Source organism: Octodon degus, unplaced genomic scaffold (genome assembly GCF_000260255.1).
Source record: "Octodon degus isolate 3935 unplaced genomic scaffold, OctDeg1.0 scaffold00057, whole genome shotgun sequence".
Classification (NCBI taxonomy): Eukaryota; Metazoa; Chordata; class Mammalia; order Rodentia; family Octodontidae; genus Octodon; species Octodon degus.
This window is the reverse complement of record NW_004524633.1, coordinates 8,538,411-8,548,493: the sequence shown is the minus strand read 5'-3', so window position 1 is coordinate 8,548,493 and position 10,083 is coordinate 8,538,411.

The following is a 10,083-nucleotide window of genomic DNA, read 5'->3' as shown; positions in this document are numbered from 1 at the left end:
CTCCTCCTCTTCCTCCTCCTCCTCCCTCTCCTCCTCCTCCTCTCTGGAGCCTGCAGTTGGATACCTACCTCTGCCCATGACATCAAATAAATCCAAGTAAATAAACTAACTCACACAAAGATGTTACCAACCAAAACACCTGATAGTCTCTCTTCTGGTGGCCTTAATTTATCCAACACAGAAGATGGTCGCCTCAGTTACTCTTCTCTCACTGCTGGGACAAAATACCCCACACCTAAAATGAAGGAAGGAAAGGTTTATTTAGCTTACAGTTAGTGGAGGTTTCAGTCCATGTTCGGCTGGCTCCGAGGCAGGGCGGCACATGGAAGAGGACAGCAGTTCTTGGCAGTGGAAAACAACAAAAAGCAAAATCCAGCAGCTTCAGCAACTAGCTAGACTCTTTCCCCTCCTTACATTTGTATGCAGATTATCTACCCAAGGATGGGGAAGATAGCTTAGTAGAATAAGAGCTTGCCTGGCAAGTGCAAGGTCCTGAGTTCAATCCCCAGTTCTGAAGGAAAAAAAAAACTTACCTACTCCAGGGAGAGTGTAGCACTCACACCTAAAATCCCAGCATTGGATCAAGAATTTATCACAGACTCTAGAAGCCACGCCACGACTTCATGAGGTTTTGGGGGACAACCAGACACATACTAAAACAAGGACTCAAGTCCTGCCTGGGGCACACCTTGCCTACCATTTCTGTGTTTCCCAGGACACACCCTGTTCTTGGTCACTTATGGTTTCCACTCCAGTTCCTAGCACCAGGATAATCTCAAAACACTTCCACAACTCCTCCTTTCTGTATTCCATGTTAACCCAAGTGTGAATTCAATTAATGCAGCCACTTATTCCTTATTTCTATCAGAATTTTTTTTTAATATTTTACTGGGTTATGTTTGCCATATAGAGTGATAGTATTTCTTCTGAGAGCTGGTCCATCTGTCTGTCCTATCTTGATCTCCCCTCACTCTCTCCCAACCCCATGAGTCACAAGGTGCTCCTTTCAGAAGGGCCCTGCCTCACTCTGCGCAGAAGGAAGGCTGCACAGAAGCAGAAGAAAGTGAGCAGAGAGGCCTCACTGGGTCCCCTGCACCATCTATCAGCAGGAGACCACTCCCTTCTTCTCATCCCTCAGGACGCAGTGGTCCCTGTGTCCCTGCTGCTTGCACAGTGCAGTCTCCAGAAAACCCATAAGGACCGACTCTCCAGAGCTTCTAGACCATAAGCATGTGGAGGCCTGCAGGAAAGTGAGCGAGAGCTCACCCACCTGCAAGAGGTGGCCCACCACCTCCACACACTGTAAGCTCTCAGGGTCTTCCAGACCTTGTCTTCTATGTCTTTTCACCTGGATGCTCATTTGTGTCCTTTAAAACATTATTTATAATAAACCAGAAAAGATAGGTGTTTTCTATGAACTCTAGAAACCATTCTACAAAGTGGTATAGCTTCTGTCCCATTCAGTATGTGTTCATTCATTGTCTTCTTGCACGGAGGCTTGGCCTGAGGCCTTTCTTGTCATTCCCAGAAGCTATATAAATACCTTGAGTGTGACTATCTAATGAATATGTATTTGTTAGTATTCTGTCTAATGAATATGTATTTGTTTGTATTCTGTCTAATGAATATGTATTTGTTAGTATTCTGTCTAATGAATATGTATTTGTTAGTATTCTGTCTAATGAGTATGTATCTCTGTGACATGGATTTTACAGACTTGAAATGATGTGGAGTTAAAGAGGATGGATTGTATAAATTTAATTGTGATTTTTTTTGAGACAAAGTCTTAATACATAGTCCAGATAGACCTTGAAATCTCTATGTAGCCCAGATAGGCGTCGAGCTCACCATACTCCTTTCTCAGCTCCCCGAGCACTGGGATTACAGGTGGTGCCACTGTGCCCAGCCTAACTGTGATGTTTTTTAAGCTAATTTCCAAAAATAATTTGCCGATTCCAATTCTATTACAACACATTAGAATGCTAAGACTACAATTGAACGTGCAGTGTGGTAAGAAGAATAATGACCCCCCCTTCCAGAGACTGTATTATTTTACTTCTAAAACCTTTAGAATAAACTTCTTAAGGATTCAAAATTCACTGTTAAAGATATAGCCATGCTTATGGCAGATGATAGGCCAAAAGCTATCATGTGCTGATCCTAGTTATTATCAGCTTTATTTAACAACATATTATTGAAAGACACAAAAGGACATAGTCCAGCATCGTTTAAATTTAGTTTAAGCACATTAAGCACACTCAGAGGATCCCTATACCTGAAGTATTTTTCAAATGCATCCAAGTTCCATGTGGCCTCTATGAATATGACCTTCTTGAGTACTCACTGTTGTAATTCTGAAGTATAAATCTCACAAGTTATATACCAGCTCTCACCTTCAGAATCTGTATCCTTGAACTTCTCTAAGAATAGCAAAATATAATACCTGCATATGATATACGTTAGGAATCAAAGAGAAACTCTGGGGTACACAAGAGTATATTAAAATTATAGGAACAGTTGTCCGGATATTGACTGTGTCATACGTCTATAGTCCCAGCACTTGGAAGGCTGAGGTGGGAGAATCACTGGGCTACACAGCAAGACACGTCTCAAAAATTAAAAAAAAGTTATATAAATGGGAACTGACTTTCTACCCCACTAAATATTCAGACTTATTCGTTATGATCTACTAATTTTATTTGAACTAATGTGGTTGCCAAGTTTAGGACTGTGTAATTATTTCTCTTCAATGACAGCACTGCTGAGCGAATAGATTTGGAATTTTTATTGAGCGTCACAAGTTTGGCCCAAAGGCCAGTTCAATAAACACAGATGTAAAAAGCTAAATTATACAATTTAAACCATTATGGTAATTGGATGAAGAGCAAAACTTTCTGGAGGAATTCCATATGAACTTCACTCTACCTAGAGCACATCTGAGAGAAAATAGGTACTGAATGCAAATATGTCCGCACGGTAGCTGTCTGCTGTAGCGTTGACTCAACTGTCAATAATGCTACAGACACAGAGAAAATTGTGTTCCTCCAAGATAAAAAAAAAAAAAAAAAAATGGAGGCAGAGGTCCAGTGAGCACCATGTTGGCACCAAGCTCTCTCCTTTCTCACCCATTCCATGCGTGGTCTCCATCTTCCTGTCAGGAAGCTACGTGCCTCTCAGTGAGGCTCTTCTTCCTCAGGGGCATCTGAAGAATTGAAGTTACCAGGACCCTTCCTCTGCTTTACAAAATAAAAGAGCAGAGAAATGATTTCCAACAAAATACTAAAATACTGATGGCTTTCACACAATAGCTCTTGGATATACTCAATTCTGTGTCCGCATACCCAGCCTGGTCCTTCCTTCCAGGATGCCTAGGCGTGCCTGGGGTGCACCCTCTTACGTTGCTGGGGCCCCCTACTCTTGCTGCCAAAACTCCTTTAATATCACCTGCCATGGCTGAGGTGTCTGCTCAAGTGAAAGTTGGGTCTACTTCCTTGCTTTCTGCACTAGGGGAACGAGGAAAAGAAAAACAAACATATCGTTTATGTCTCCACCTTTTGTAAAGGTTGGATGCAACAGCTGAGGTTGTACAGTGGTACACACACACTCTTGAACACTGAGACCATCAGCTTGACAGAAACATCCCCAATCACACAACTATAAACACCAACATTTCAAAAATAAATTCTAAGATTCTCTGTATCTATCCTAAGCCCCATCCACATGCTCTGGAAAACTGAAGTCACCTTGTCTAAATCTCGCTTTTCTCCTTTTCTCTCTGTTCCATAAAAACAAAAGCTACTTTCCCACTGACACAAATTATGCTGAACTTCATACATAGCAGAAACCACTAGGGTCAGAATCTAAAGACCTACAACAGCTTTCGGGTAGCTTCTGAAAGTGGCTCACCAACTAAGCATTACCGGGTGCCAGTTGCTCACCTCTTCTTCTGGAGTTGGGGTGTGCTGAACCAGCCATCGAGATTGGCGTGATGGTGAATGCCTGTAACCCCAACACTGGGGAGGCTGAAAACAATTCGAGCTGTGCAGTGAGATTCTGTACCAAAAACATTTTGAAAAAGTAATTCCTTTATTAAATCACAATTCACAGTTTAAGTGTCTACCCTTACATTGCCCTGGCACATAGAAATGACAGATCACTGTGTCTTAAACTACTTTTATAATATGTCATCATAATAAATCATTCACATTGTCAATATGGATACTGTTGTCCCCTGGAAGCCTCATACAGTCATTGGGGAAGGCTTCTAGAGTTTGTGATGAATTCATGAACCTATACTGGGATTATGGGTGTGAGCACGAAATGCACCTTGGGGCAGATAATCTGAATGCAACTGTAAGGAAGGCAGCGAGGCTTGTGAGCTGCCACAGCTGCTGCTCCTCTCTCTGCTCTTTGCTGTTTTCCGCTCCTGTGGAGGGCTGCCCTCTGCACGTGCCGCTGTGCCTTGGAGCCAGCCTAGTAGGGAGTGAAACCTCCACTAACTATGCACTAAATAAACCTTTCCTTCCTTAATTTGGGGTGTGGGATATTTTGTCCCAGCAATGAGAGAAAAGTAATTGAGACAGATACACATATTAGATGTCATAATTATTTGTTAAATTAGATTTGTCCCCAAATTTAGGCATATCTATACTGAATTTTTGACAACAATGACCTTGAGTCTCAAAGATCCTAGTGAAAGAAAGGATCCTACAAGATTTGAGGAAAAGATGAAAGGGAGGAATGACACATGGGAAAAGGGATCTTGACTATGCTCTCTGCAGTAGGAAGCCAAAGGGGATCATCTTATATCTCTCCATACTCCCTTTGCTCTCCTAGGTTGAGTTTGTATGGGAAAGGAATTTTGTCAGTTTTACTTTTGATTATTAGTTCTAGCACCTTGAGGAGTGTCTAGTACATAGAAAGAGTTTCAAGAGTATTCGTGGAGGCGTGGGGAGATAGCTTATCGGTCTCAGCACCTGCCTGACAAGCGCAAGGACCGAGTTCAATCCCTGGTACCACAAGGCATGCCAGCCCTGGAACCAGGAGTGGTGGTGAATGCCTGTAATCCAAGTGCCAGGGATGCTGAGACAGGAGGGTCACAACTAGTTCAAGCTGCATAGCAAGAACCTGTATCAATAAATAAAATTTAAAAATTTTTAAAGAGTATTTATTGAATGAAGGAAGGAATGAAGAAAAGGCTTTTTCTCTACCTAGAAACTGCTCAATTGAACTTCTATTCATAAATTAAGATGTTCCTGGAATCCCAGCACTGGGTAGGCTGAAAACAGGAGGATCATTAGGAGTCCAGGCTGCATAGTGAGACCCTATACCAAGTACATTAAAATAAATGAATAAATAAATAAAGATGTTGTTATATTATTACACTTTATGTTGACCTATTTGCAAATTTTTTCTGAGCAATTAAGCACTTACATAAATAGCCATCATTTGTGTTCAAACAAAGATGTGTTCCTCCCAAAAGTTGTTAGGGTTTTTATCTAAAATGCTCCCATCCCGAAGTCTCATGTGCACAGAGGTGGCATCTCACTGGATGGGGAAGGGTGCAGGGGCATGACCTGAAATGGGGTGCTTTTGTCCTAGGGTTTTCCTTCACTCTCTGAGCAGCTTTTCTCCACCATGTTCTTCTACCATGCTGCTTACGCCTTCAACCCAGCCAACCCTGGAACAAACACATTGAAACAAGAAGCCAAACAAACCTCTCCTGCTTTACAGTAATGAGAGTCGGGCACTTTGTCCCAGCAACAGGGGCTGATACAGAGGGACACATTATTTACTGTCTTACAGGAAACCCTAATAGCCAGTGACCCTCTGGGAACTCTACTTCAGTGCAAGAGTCCTAGTGTATGTGAGGTGTGTGGTTGCCCCATCCAGAGGCGCAGAGTGTGGCCTGGTGACTTCATAATCAGGCTCTTGCTCCTTCCTACAAGGTAACTCGATCGGTCACCAGATCTGCCTAGCAGCCCTGGCTGGTGGCCTCATCTGGGTAACTCAGCTTTCCAAGACAGCAATTTTGCTCTGCTGTACAGCCTCGGCTGAGTAGCTAAGCTAAAGCGACTCTGGTCTGGAGGTGGGAGTGGCAGGCTCTTCATAATGTCCACAAGCTTTGAACAGTGTCGTAGAAGTGTTCAATGGATTCTATTTATCTTTTGAATCCAGCCTAATAGTCATCACCTCCAACAGATGCTCAGAGGCAAATCTTCCAGGAAGAAGCAGCTGTTGCTCCATCACATCTGGTCATTTATCCCTGAGCTGCAGATCCTTGGAAGTTGCCAGTCTGCACCAAGAGAGTGCCAAATAGTGACGAAGTGAAATATAGCAAGGTAGTCACGAGATTTCTGTCACCCCCACCACTCAACCCTGCTTTTGCCCTCCTCCCAACTTGTCTTACCTTTCCTTATGTGGTCTCACCTCTTCTTAAGAGCACTTCAACCCTGGTTCCACAAAAAAAAAAAAAAAAGTACAAGAGCACTTCAAGTTAGAATGTTGCCTAGATACCGTTTTGTCCTGGTGCAAAACAAGCTGATGAACAAACCCATGCTGTGACTTTAATGATAGCCTATCACTGTACTAGACACACACACACACACACACACACACACACACACACATATTTTTAACCAGAAAAATATAATTCATCTTTCATTCTTCCTACATTGTTGTTTTTTGTTTGTGTTTTGTTTTGTTTTGTTTTGTTTTGTTTTGTTTTGTTTTGTTTGGAACCGGGGATTGAACTCAGGCCCTTGTGCTTGCCAGAGAAGTGCTTATTCCACTGAGCCATCTCTCTGGCCTCTCAGCCTACATTGTTAAATTTCCCAGGTGAGGTTTGAACTTGCAATCCTACTCTGAGCTCAGTCATGGTTTCTCAGAGTTCCTTGTACTGGTCTAAATGTTTTATGCCCTTTCAAGACCCGTATGTCAAGGTCAAAAATTAATTACAAACTAGAAGTCCCCGCCTCATGATAGCAAGAGGCTTTAGGAGAACAACTAGATACAAACCATAACATTCTGCCCCTGGGGCCAGAGAGATGGCTTCGCAGACTAAGCACCTGCTTAGGTAAGTGTAGGGACCAGAGTTCAATGCCCAGTCCTGGATGCTGCGCCAGTCCTGCCCCTGGGATGCACTACCCTGTGATGGAGTCTGGGCATGGTGGTGCACACCTGTAATCCCAGTGCTGGAGAGGCTGAAAACAGGAGAATCACTGAGTCTGAGCTGCCTGGTGAGACCCTGTACCAAATACATAAATGGAAAAAAATTTTTTTTAATTTCTGCCCCTGGACACCCAAAGTCTCATGAACATCCCTTTGTGCAAAAGACATTTTACTCTATCTCTAAGAGTTGCCAAAGTTCCAACAGTTTCAGCATTGCTGAAAAGTCCAGGTCCCAAGTCTTCTCCATCAAAAGCAAACTCTTTTCTAGGAGCCCCTGTACAGATGAAAACTTAAGCACTTCCAACATTCAATGCCACAAAAGGTAAACCTTGCCATTCCAAAAAGCACTAACAACAGAGGAATATGAAGCAGTGGGGCCAACACATGTCCAAAATCCAGTAGGGCAAACATTAGGTCCTGTAGTTCCATGTGGAACATCCAAAGCAATCTGTAATGGGTTGTGAGCTCCAAAGGCCTTACGTGCGGTACCCCCACAGCACTTCTGGTGGTAGCTCCCATGGCTTTTCTCAGGACTTCTTTGCTCCCTCCTTGCACTTTCCATTAGATGATCCACATTCCTGGCTTTTCCAAACTTCTGGGGTTTCCACTGAATAGGTTTCTCACTCACAGCTTTACACACTGCCCTCCCATGGGCAAAATGCCTGGCTTCCCAGGCTCCTGAAATCCAGCTGGAAGCCTTAATCTCAGAATTCCTGCTTTCTGCAAGCACCTAAAATCAATGCCACATGGATGATGTCAAGGTCTGCTGACAGCTGGAGCAGTAGCCAGGCTTGCTTCTCTCTTCAATGTAGAGGTATAATGCCTAGATCACTGAGCACTCTGACCCTGATGATTCCAAGGAACAAATTCTCCATGCTGGTGCCATTTTGGAACCTGATGTGGCTGCTCCCACCACTCTGGAATATGGTGCTCCACAGCTTTCCTTTAAGGCAAAGTTCCTCTCCCTTGCAATTCTGAGGCTGCAAAGGGTGGAGACCTGCTGCTTTCAGGCCATCCTTCCAATTCTCTTGTTCCTTTTTGGCAATGGAGATACCCTCAGCTCTATCTTTGCTGCCCACAGCTTTATTGGCGCTTCCTTTCTGCCCAAACTCAGAACATTTTAAATCATCCTTCTGGGCTCTTTGCTCTTCATTCTCAACATAAATCTGGCTAAAAGCTCCCAACAATAGCCATGCCACTGCCTCAATATTTGTGTATTTTGAAATTTCTTTTGAAAGATTAATCAGTCTGTGGTGATTGATCTGTCTCAGGCAAAGTCTCTGGACATGAACAAAATGCAGATAAACTTTCTGCCAAACCAAAACATGCATTGTCTGGAGTCCAACAACCAATACAGTTCTTTCCAGAAGAAACCTCCCTAATCTGGTCTTTACAGGAAGGATTTTTATCAGCCTTCTGGTCTTCTGAGCTCTGAACAGAATCTCCCATACAGAACAGTGAAAGCTGTTCTAAAGCTTCTCTCATAGGTGACCTCTCCAAACTTTTCCTATCTCTTCCTATAAGCCATTCCCAAAAACTCGTAATCCACATGGTCAGTTAGTCACAGCAATGATCCCATTTCTCTGGTACCAAATTCTATCTCGGTTGTTCTCTCATTGCTGGGACAAATACCTGACACTCAAAATGAATGAAGGAAAGGTTTATTTAGCTCACAGTTATTGGAGATTTCAGTCCATACTCGGCTGGCTCCAAGGCAGAGTGGCACATGGCAGAGAACAACCTTTTATAGTGGTTGCAAAGAGCAGAGAGAAAATGCGAAGAGTAGGGACAACAATGGCAACTGACAGCAAGTCTGTCTAACTTAATTTACATTCAGGCTGTCTTCCCTAGGCTGGGTACAGTACTCACACCCATAATCCCACAGCACTCACTTCCATAATCCCAGTGGATCATGAGCTAATCACAAACTCTGGAAGTCTGCCCCATGATTTACGTGAGGCTTTGGGGAACAACTAGACACAAACCACACAAGGCCCCATGAGAGGAAGTAATCTCTTGTAAAAAGATGAAGCGATCTGAGTTCTTTGAGTACGGTGAGAAGGCCCACCCAGAAGGCAGCTCTTTTTAAGAAAGGAAGAAGGACCTCACCAGGTATGCTGGTCCTCTGATCTTAGACACTTAGCCTCCAGAAGGCAGGAAGTAAATGTTGCTTAACTTACCCATCGTAAGGTATCTAATCATAGCAGCAGGAAATGCCTGAAGGTCATTTCCTATGACTGAATAAAAGCCCCTTCTCACTAACATTAAAATTATAGAGATAAAAACAAGCACATGAATAGATGGTCATCATTGTTAGTCATTAAGAAATGCAGCCTAGTCCCACATCAGACAAGTATGAACGGGCTGTGAAAGGGCATGTTTGTAATCCCAGCACTCTGGGAGGCTGAAACAAGAGGACTGCAGCTCAGGCCCACCCTGGAGAAGCTTAGTGATTTGACAAGACCCTGTATCAAAATTAAATATTAAAAATTTGCCTCAGTGTAGAGACACTGGGTTCATCCTCCAACACCACCAAACAAATACTTGTTAGAATGTCTTAAAAAACTATACGCAGGGCCGGGGAGATAGCTCAGTGACACAGGTGCCTGCCTGGCAAGCACAAGGTCCCGAGTTCAATCTCCAGTACCACCAAAAAAATAAATGAATGAATAATAAAAATAAAATTGATTTAAAAGATAGACTACACAGAAAATGTCAAAGATATAGAGTGAGTGACATTGTCATATACTGGTCGTAGGAAAATAAAATTCCTTTGAGAAACATGGCAGTTTTTTCAAAAGGCAAACATAGAACCACATGGCCTAGCCAAATCTCAGACTAATTATGTCAAGTAAAAGAACTTAGACAAGAAGACATAGAAATATAGATAAGGATATGGATATGGATATGGAT